The sequence below is a fragment of the Bombina bombina genome, chromosome 2, assembly GCF_027579735.1.
Source record: "Bombina bombina isolate aBomBom1 chromosome 2, aBomBom1.pri, whole genome shotgun sequence".
Classification (NCBI taxonomy): Eukaryota; Metazoa; Chordata; class Amphibia; order Anura; family Bombinatoridae; genus Bombina; species Bombina bombina.
The window spans coordinates 779,531,916-779,542,496 of record NC_069500.1 but is presented as its reverse complement, the minus strand read 5'-3'; the positions used below and the strand labels follow the sequence as shown (position 1 = coordinate 779,542,496).

The window sequence follows — 10,581 nt, the reverse complement described above, 5'->3', positions numbered from 1 at the left end:
TCCACACCAGTCAGACGTTTGATACCTTCTGTGTACCCGGTGTTCCGTTATCTGCAGATGACAATCCTTACGATTTTAGAAAGGAAGTCTCTTCAAAAATTAACTAATAATGAGGAAATTGAAGTACGCTCTGCAGATAAGGGAGGGAGTATAGTCTTACAGACTAGGTCTGACTATCTACAGGAAGCATATAACCTTCTGAACGATAAAAAAAAACGTATAAATTGTTATCCAAAGACCCCACAGAAGATTTTGTGAAAACGAGTAGCATAATGTTATGAGCTGCTTATTCTATTTTCATTATTTTATATGTTTAACCAAACTTTTCCTTTTCTTTTACTGAACTCTTCTCTGAAACTGCAGATATATTACTTCTGTATTTTCCAGCAATTCACTCCTGACCTAATAAGTGATGTATCTTTAACAACTTACTTTTAGCCAAATAAGTATGTATCAGTACATCTTAAAGTTATGGCTTCTCCCATACATTGTTTTCTAAATATCTGAAACTCAAGGTAAAATCCAAGGCTTCTCTGTACAGTATCAACTTCTCAATCCAATTAGCCAACTAGCCTCTGGTCACATTCCAAGAAAACATATCTCCCAAATTTTAACATAGAGGACCTGTTTTTTTCTTCCCTTTCCTAGTAACCACTAATCACGTGAGATTTATTGGCCAATCATTATCAGCCAATTAGCTCTCTGCTTTGTAGGTTACTGTAATAGTATAAAAATGCATGTATATGAAAACGTGTGAGTCTTGCGTTACTGTGTTTTGTGCTGGGACACTGTTGCAACAGTGTAATAAAGATTACCTCTCCTGAGGTGAGCCCTTGTTTGATAAATATCTGGTCTGGGCCTCTTTATTACTGCACCTGAGACAAGCTCACTCACGACAGTAACTTGGCGACTCTGGTGGGACGTGCTTCAGGTCGACCTTCTGTGCCTCCCTGGCTGGGAACCAACATCTGTGCGCACCCATCTGATTCAGGTCTATAGCTTACCTGTGGAAGGTTTTGTCTTGTTGGCCAGGGAGTCCCGGGGGACGATAAGGGAGTACGTCCTGAGGAACAGACCACAAACAACGGACACAATCTACCCCTTGGACCAGTCTGTGAGTGTCTTCTTGTCTTTTGTGTTCATGTACGTGTAATATATGTTGTGGGTCTTTTACCCTGTTTTTGTTTTATATACTGGATCACTATTAAATTCAGTGGGACATCTGTCTGGCAGTTAAACACCATAAGGGTGCCAGCCCACTATAAAATAAAGTTTCAGGTGGTAGGGATTTTACAGAGGCAGAAATAGTGATCCAAGACATATTGTGATTTGAGACTATAGTGCTAATCTCTCCCGCTAAGCAGGGATGTTGAGGTAGTGTCCGTCCGGTAACTGCAGGGACTTGACTTGACTATAGTGCTAATCTCTCCCGCTAAGCAGCGACGTTAAGGAAGTGTCCGTCCGAAAACTGCAGGGACTTGATTAGGGATTAAGGTGAGGTGTGGATTTTGAGGAGTTAAAGTGCCCCTGTTTTTGGTTGAATTTTTGTAGACTGGGCACTTTGTCATCAAAATTTACATTCACTTTAAGGAACAGGGATATAATAATGGGATCCCGGTTGTCTAAAGTAGACAAAGACTCTCCCCTTGCTAAAGTATATGCAAATTAGGGAAAACTCAGTACTGCTTGGTCATAAAAAAATAGAATTTATACTTTGTGCACAGAGCTCTGAGTTTCCTATACTCTCAGCCTTGATCCTGAATTAAGGTGGCCGAGATGTGGGTCCTTTGAGCTCCCTAAATTAATTGCCCTCCGCAATCTTCTGGTTGATGTATGCCCTGACCAGATGGACTACTATTATCTTTTTGAGAATAGTAGGGTTGTGGACGTCAAAACCCAAATGAAAATGTGTTTTCTGTATTACTAAAAGTTTCATGTATGTTAACATTGCTTTAGAATAAATGCTGGGAGTGAAATATTTGAGGTATGTGAGTTGATATGAATTTTGTGTACAATCGCTGCAAAAGAAAGCTGGCCTTGATGTTTGATGCAGGCTGGAGCTGTGTGTGTGTATCAGGAATTCTTAGCTAAGAAATTTGATGACGTAATGATTTGCTTGTTATTGCTGTAACTTGGTTTTAAAGTCATATGTATGTTCTTAATTTTGTGCGCCAATAATAGCATTTTTTTTTTGTTTTAAGTGATATTTGTTTTATGTATGGGCTGATAAGAGATTTAATGTGTTTCCATCTGTTTGAGGCATATAAAATATATGCAAGTGAAGTAACTAAGGACTTTGAAAGTGTGATGGTGTGTGTCATTTTTGTCACGCTCTAGTAAATATGAGAGTTTTTTTGGTATATGATTAATGGGTTAAGTATGTTGTATTTGCAAGTATTTGTTTGTGGAAAAGATAAATAATAAAAAAAAACTTGTCTTGTTTGCCACTGGAGTTCTGCCTCTTTGCTGTTATATGCAGGTTGTGATGCAGTAGGGAGGTGGAGTTTTAATGGTAAATAAGACAATAATGTTGAATATGTAATATACATGATAAATGGTCAGCCCTTATGGGGACAGTACACTGTAAAATTGTTTTTATATTAATGTATTTTCAATGACTTGTTATACAAGCTGCATGGTATAAAATGTAGGAGAAATTGCATTTGCAAGTTTATTTGTAAATATGAAGTAGCTGGTTTTGTGTTTTTAAAACATTTTTATTGCAATGGGTTGAATATCAGATAATAAGCATATATCATTGTGTTCGTTATCTTATATTTTTCTGTAAAACTGGAGCTCAGTGCTTAGACAGAGCAATGGAAAATTGTCATTTTATTACTTAAAGGACCAGTTCACTCATGGGAAAGGGGTTCATGAGTAGCAATAACACTGGATTAACAAGAAAAGAAGATAATACATAAAATGTAGTAGTTTGTAAAATATATTTTTTTTTTGTCTTCTTTGCAGTTCAGCTAAATGTCCCTGGAATGCCCTGATAAAAGGGCAGTGCTACAATGCTCTATTACCCCGCCCCATGGCCAATCAAAGTGCTTTAGTAAATTATATGCTAAAGACAGTAAACCTCCAATGTGCACACACGATCAGCAGCTAACAAAATAAATTAAAATATCACTCCCCGCACTTTACATTTAACTGTTTCTGGGAGCATAATAATTGCATAAGACCTGGATGAATTTTTATATTTTTTTATATTGTTTTACAATACTTTGGCTTACATAATCACCTTGTGCACAGACCCTTCCTTGTATATATAATATAAAACCTGCTGTTTAGATAGCAGAGATTTAGGCAGTGTAAATCAATCCTCTCTGTAAGCCAAACTGAACTGATGACAGCTGCTGCCTGCCTGCAGTCTTTGCGGTTTGCGCTGCAATCTGAGAGACTAGCAGTAGAATAAAAAAAAAAAGTTACATTTGTTTTCCAGCTAATTGAGGCTTCATGTCGATGTGAATTTGACTTCTGAGTTGAATACATACAGGTCTGTGTAAAAGTCTGTTCTAATACAGGAGTGGGATTGCATGATGCAAACGTTTTCTTTTTCTCTTCAAATAAGTTGCAAACTGAGAGATATCACTGACCTGAATGTATTTAAGCTCTAAAAAAAACTGCTCACTGCTTAACACGGAGTGAGGGGGTGGAGCAAGTGCTATGCACAGAAGGCAGGGAAAAAAAAAAATATTTAAAGGGGTATAGGCAAACTGATATAAAATCGAGATTTCAAAAAAAATATTTACAGAGAAAGAAAATAAGGTTTATTGTATGCTCAGCACTAGTATATTTAACTATGTCAAGCAGTTTCAATTAAAAATTAATCTTAATTTGGGTAAACTGTCCCTTTAACTATCCTGCACCCCTGTGAGTGTGGTTTCTTATTACTGGCTTGTTTACCTAGGCTGATTGATAGCTGAGACTCCAGTATAAAACTTACTATAGGTGGGTATACCACAGACTAAATCAGCTATTTCAAATGCCAAAATAGAGGAAAGGAGCTTGTACAGGGACATTCTTTACACATTTATGTGCCACACACAGTACACCTCTTACTCAATCAGACAAATACACAACATTTTTTTAAACCAATGTCTCACTAGGTATGAGACATTGCTTCTTGTACCTTCTAATATCACTATCATCCACTGTACCTCTCTCAACCCAGCAACTTTGTTACCTCTGCCTGATGATGGTACCCCCCACTATGACTGTTTATCTGTATCTCTCTTTTCCTCCAAACTAAGGGATGGCCTCTCTGATGTGCCTCTACCTAGCCTGGATTGGACACTGTTCTGTGATGGAAGTTTGAGGATGGTAAATGTTTCTGCTGTAGTCATGACAGATTCTGTTATAGAGGCCGAGCCCCTCCCATCTCACTACAGTGACCAAGCGGCTGAGCTACATGCACTCACACTTGCTTGTCAGCTCTCAAAGGACAGGTCAGTAAACATATACACTGATAGTAAATACTGTATGCTTTAGGGATTGTATATGCCACTGGTCAATTATGGAAATTAAGGGGTTTTCTAACTTCTGCTGGTACCCAAATTTCCAATGCACCACAAGTTTCTGCACTCCTTGACTCAATCCATTTACCCACTTCCATCTCTGTCATGCATTGCAAAGCACACACCCACTCACAGGAACCCATTTCACTTTGTAATAGTTATGCTTATCAAATTGCTTAGCATGCAGCTTCTCTGCCATTTACACTACATTGTCTTCTCTTTACACTTCTCTTCCTGAACAAACTGTTCACCTCTGGACTGTTCTTGGTCTTACCTATGACTCTTTTGGTATCTGGTCCACTCCAGATGGATGCCCTGCTCTACCTCAACCGCACCTCTCTAATATGCTATCCTTTCTGCATAACCAAACACACTGAGGTACCACACAACTTGCTGAAACCCTTAACAGACAGTGGTTTGCCCCCCCCCCATCAAGCTGCAAAATGGGTTGTATTGAATTGTGAGACGTGCTCAATTCAATCCAAGGGGGGAACCTAAAGGCCCACCAGGCGGATGCCCATGGGCATTTTAAACTTTTGAATGTTTACAAATTGACTTTTCTGACATACCTCCCTGTAGGGGTTTCAAACATTTACTTGTGATAGTGGACCAACTTACTGGATGGGTCGAGGCCTTTCCTACAAGAACTGTGAAAGTCCAAGAAGTTGCCAAGTGAATGCTAAAAGAACTCATACCCAGGTTTGGCCTCCCAGAGTAATTGAATCTAACAGAGGAACACATTTCACAAGTAATATTATTCAGCAACTGACATTAGCCTTAGGCTTTACTTGGCATCTCCATACCCCTTGGCATCCAGAAAGATCAGGCCAAGTGGAAAGAAAGAACCAGACCCTAAAACAGACTATTGCTAAAATTTGTTCTCAAGTAAGCCTTAAATGGGTAGATGCTTTGCCCCTAGCACTGTTTGGGACTCACGCAAACCATAGGGGGACCCTCAAGCTCTCACCATATGAACTACTGTTTGGTAGGCCACCTCCTTTGTATAGTGCCAACACTTTACACCTGCCTGACCTTGCGGTGGGTGATGTACAATTAACTGCCTATCTTTTGCAATTGCAAAAGCAATTACATTCTCTCCACAGACATGCCTCTCTCTCTCAGTCCTTGCAATTGGATGTGACGGCACACCCCAGGTGACTCCATTTTGGTCTAGACTTATCAAAAGAAGCCACTGCAGCCTCTCTGGAAAGGTCCTTACTGGTTTTGCTGAATACTCCAACAACTATCAAAGTTGCCAAGGTCGACTCTTGGATCCACTACTCCAGGTGTAAAAGATACAGCCCAGAAAAAGAATCAGCCTGCAATGGAGCAAAGAAAGAAGAAGCTGGGGCAACCAAGGCCTCTGAAGAAGGGGTAACCAAGACCCCTGACAACGATTGGTTAATTCAGACCCTTCTTGGTTTGAAACTCAGACTAACCAGAAATAGTAAAATCTCTCTATCTGAATGAGTGAAACTTTAAGATTTGTCTTCCTTACTCTTATTTTCATTGTCTCACTCCTCTGTTATCTTGAGTAACATTCCTCAATATGTCTCCTTTGTTTTGTGTCACACTTTTGACCATGCTCTCTTACTCTATTTCCCAATATGTGTCTCCTGGTCAGTGTGTTTGATCTAACCCCTTTACTAAATAATCTTGTTCTGGTAACCTTGTATCTGTGGCAGTTTTCCCTCCCACTACTAGCTGCCCAACAAGTAATTATACTCAAAGTTCGCAATAAAAGTCCTAAGGGTTTTGTTATCCAGTCTATTTGCATAGCCCCTACTACTGAATGTGGTTTGAAAATTATGAAGTCGGTAGCTGAGAAACGAAAGTTACCTCTCCTTGCTTGGTGTTCCCATATAACTACCTTTGCCACAACCCCTATTTACCCCCATGATTATTTCCCCCATTTACTTAATGCCCAATTGTCCACAGAGAACTATTCTTTAGGTGAATGGGGACTAAACTCACACGTTGTCCTACTCCAAACTATAGCCCATCACACTGAGGGCAATTGTTATATTTGTGCTCACATTCCCACTCATCATAAGGGGGGTATTCCTCTTATGGGTATTAATGTTGATTTGTTTACCTTTGATTTGTCTACTTTTATTCCTCCAGGTACACCATTGTTCAACCTATCAGGTAATTTTATCTCTTTGGGAGGCACCTCATATGGTACTATCTGCAGGGAAATTGGCCAAGGTATGGTGCGGTTGGGTGCCTCCCTATGTGAGTATGTAATCTCCAGTAATGGCACTCATTTCCAGCTGGTAAATTTCTCTGGAATGATCCTGACTGTGAATCATAATCTCACTGCATTTTTTTTGTTTCCTCCAGGGCCCCAATTGTACTTTTGTTTCCCCATCCCTTGTACAATCTTTCCTTAACAGACCACCCCCTGGGTTGTATTGGATATGTGGACAGACAGCGGTGTCAGTCCTCCCTGGTAACTATACAGCCATCTGCTTCCTGGGTGTGGTAACCCCAGCCATCCGTGTTGTCCCCACGCTGCCCTTGGGCCCAATTCGCAATAAACGTGAATCTGGAAGCTCGCTGCTCCCCCTTGTCCAACAGTATGCTGGAGATTCAACTGGTCGAGCTATCCTCCCGGCCGTTGGTGTCTACCTGAATCATCAGGACATCATCATGTTATCTGTGATACTACAGACCTTCATGAATGAGAGTGCAGGAGTTCTTCAGAGTGTGGCCCAAGAGTTGAAGCAGCTTAGACAACTAGCATTGCAGAATAGGATGGCCCTTTGATTACCTCCTGGCTTCCCAAGGAGGGGAGGGGAGGGGAGGGGGGGTGTAGTCTTGTGAGAAAAGAATGTTGTACCTATGTTACTGATCAATCACTTAATTTGAGTCACCATCTCACAGTTATTAGGTCCCTATCCCAGGATGTCCAAGATGTGATTGATGACAAATTTGGCCTTGGAGGTATTTTTAACCATCTCTTTGATTGGCTACCTAATTTGGGATGGTTACACTCCCTTTTTCTGTATGGCATTGTTATTATAGTATGCCTTATACTGATGTGTTGCTGTATACAATGTGTACCTGGTCTAATCTCTACATGCAAGAATGTTTTCACTGTGTCTCATTCTTCTCCCAAATACTTGTTTCCCTTTATCTATTTTGAATCTCCCCACCATGTTGAGATCTCTCTTGACCCTGATTTCTTCTGAGTTCACCTACTTCTCTCCTGCTCTATATCTCTTCTGACCTCTTGACCTTACAATGTTATTGTCTAACCACCATCTGTGCCCTAAATTTCCCTGTCTTATCCCTATGCAGGATGCACTACGTCCCTAGGATCATCTAGAACTTTCCTACATTGGGAAACTGGCCACGGACAGACCATGGACCATCATCTACCTTGATGGCCACCCCGGTCGTAGCCTGTATACCCATACCCCACTCCTTTTTCCCTCCCTAGTGGTTTCTATTTCTTCATTGTCTTTCTGTATTGTTTGATTTTGCTTTCATATTGCATTATCTTATACTTACACTCTCTATATTTCCTTCACAGGTGCAGAATTCCTTCACCTCCCAAACATGCCATGATACTGCCTGACAACCCACTATTCGCCATCAACTCTGCAAGAATGATGGGGATTGTTAATTGTTGTTAATAAATCTGGGAGGGGATGTTTCTGCACTATGTCATGCCACACACATATGTCATGCCACACACACATATACAGCATAGGAATGTTTAGGTAGTTGTCTACTCCACCCGATGGCGACTAGCGTCCGGTAATAGCGGAATTGCCTGCTACCTAATAACTTCACTCCTACCTTGTTTTTGCTTACCCTCTTGTAGTCCTGTGAACCATCTTGGACGCGAGCACCCATGTACTAATAGCATTGTGATTGTCAAACCGCCATGAGTCGCATTTACTTTTTGTGATCGCGGCACTTTGACGTTTGCGATCAAAGGGGGGAATGTTATGAGCTGCTTATTCTATTTTCATTATTTTATATGTTTAACCAAACTTTTCCTTTTCTTTTACTGAACTCTTCTCTGAAACTGCAGATATATTACTTCTGTATTTTCCAGCAATTCACTCCTGACCTAATAAGTGATGTATCTTTAACAACTTACTTTTAGCCTAATAAGTATGTATCAGTACATCTTAAAGTTATGGCTTCTCCCATACATTGTTTTCTAAATATCTGAAACTCAAGGTAAAATCCAAGGCTTCTCTGTACAGTATCAACTTCTCAATCCAATTAGCCAACTAGCCTCTGGTCACATTCCAAGAAAACATATCTCCCAAATTTTAACATAGAGGACCTGTTTTTTTCCCCCTTTCCTAGTAACCACTAATCACGTGAGATTTATTGGCCAATCATTATCAGCCAATTAGCTCTCTGCTTTGTAAGTTACTGTAATAGTATAAAAATGCATGTATATGAAAATGTGTGAGTCTTGCGTTACTGTGTTTTGTGCTGGGACACTGTTGCAACAGTGTAATAAAGATTACCTCTCCTGAGGTGAGCCCTTGTTTGATAAATATCTGGTCTGGACCTCTTTATTACTGCACCTGAGATGAGCTCACTCACGACAAGTAGTATTTCTTTCATGTAATTAGCAAGAGTCCATGAGCTAGTGATGTATGGGATATACATTCCTACCAGGAGGGGCAAAGTTTCCCAAACCTCAAAATGCCTATAAATACACCCCTCACCACACCCACAAATCAGTTTTACAAACTTTGCCTCCTATGGAGGTGGTGAAGTAAGTTTGTGCTAGATTCTACGTTGATATGCGCTCCGCAGCAGGTTGGAGCCCGGTTTTCCTCTCAGCGTGCAGTGAATGTCAGAGGGTTGTGAAGAGAGTATTGCCTGTTTGAATTCAATGATCTCCTTCTACGGGGTCTATTTCATAGGTTCTCTGTTATCGGTCGTAGAGATTCATCTCTTACCTCCCTTTTCAGATCGACGATATACTCTTATATATATACCATTACCTCTGCTGATTTTGGTTTCAGTACTGGTTTGGCTATCTGCTATATGTAGATGAGTGTCCTGGGGTAAGTAAGTCTTATTTTCTGTGACACTCTAAAGCTATGGTTGGGCACTTTTTTAAAGTTCTAAATATATGTATTCAAACATTTATTTGCCTTGACTCAGAATGTTCAACATTCCTTTTTTTCAGACAGTCAGTTTCATATTTGGGATAATGCATTTGAATCAATCATTTTTTCTTACCTTAAAAATTTGACTTTTTCCCTGTGGGCTGTTAGGCTCGTAGGGGCTGAAAATGCTTCATTTTATTGCGTCATTCTTGGCACGGACTTTTTTGGCGCAAAAAATCTTTTCTGTTTCCGGCGTCATACGTGTCGCCGGAAGTTGCGTCATTTTTTTACGTTCTTTTGCACCAAAAATGTCGGCGTTCCGGATGTGGCGTCATTTTTGGCGCCAAAAGCATTTAGGCGCCAAATAATGTGGGCGTCTTATTTGGCGCTAAAAAAATATGGGCGTCGCTTTTGTCTCCACATTATTTAAGTCTCATTTTTCATTGCTTCTGGTTGCTAGGAGCTTGTTCTTTGGCATTTTTTCCCATTCCTGAAACTGTCATTTAAGGAATTTGATCAATTTTTCTTTATATGTTGTTTTTTCTCTTACATATTGCAAGATGTCTCACGTTGCATCTGAGTCAGAAGATACTTCAGGAAAATCGCTGTCTGATGCTGGAACTACCAAAGCTAAGTGTATCTGCTGTAAACTTTTGGTAGCTGTTCCTCCAGCTGTTGTTTGTATTAAATGTCATGACAAACTTGTTAATGCAGATAATATTTCCTTTAGTAAAGTACCATTACCTGTTGCAGTTCCAACAACATCTAATGTTCAGAGTGTTCCTGATAACATAAGAGATTTTGTTTCTGAATCCATTAAGAAGGCTATGTCTGTTATTCCTCCTTCTAGTAAACACAAAAAATCTTTTAAAACTTCTCTTTATCCAGATGAATTTTTAAATGAACATCATCATTCTGATTCTAATGATTCTTCTGGTTCAGAGGATTCTGTCTCAGAGGTTGATGCAGAT

At 40.0% G+C, this 10,581-nt stretch overlaps 1 long non-coding RNA gene across 1 annotated transcript; it reads left to right on the top strand.

The window, feature by feature from the left end:
- The first annotated feature begins 4,410 nt into the window (after positions 1-4,410).
- Positions 4,411-9,046, top strand: LOC128648015 (uncharacterized). Its single transcript, XR_008400478.1, has 2 exons — positions 4,411-4,451; positions 8,059-9,046. It is a non-coding gene; the product is annotated as an uncharacterized LOC128648015 (long non-coding RNA).
- Positions 9,047-10,581: the final 1,535 nt, after the last annotated feature.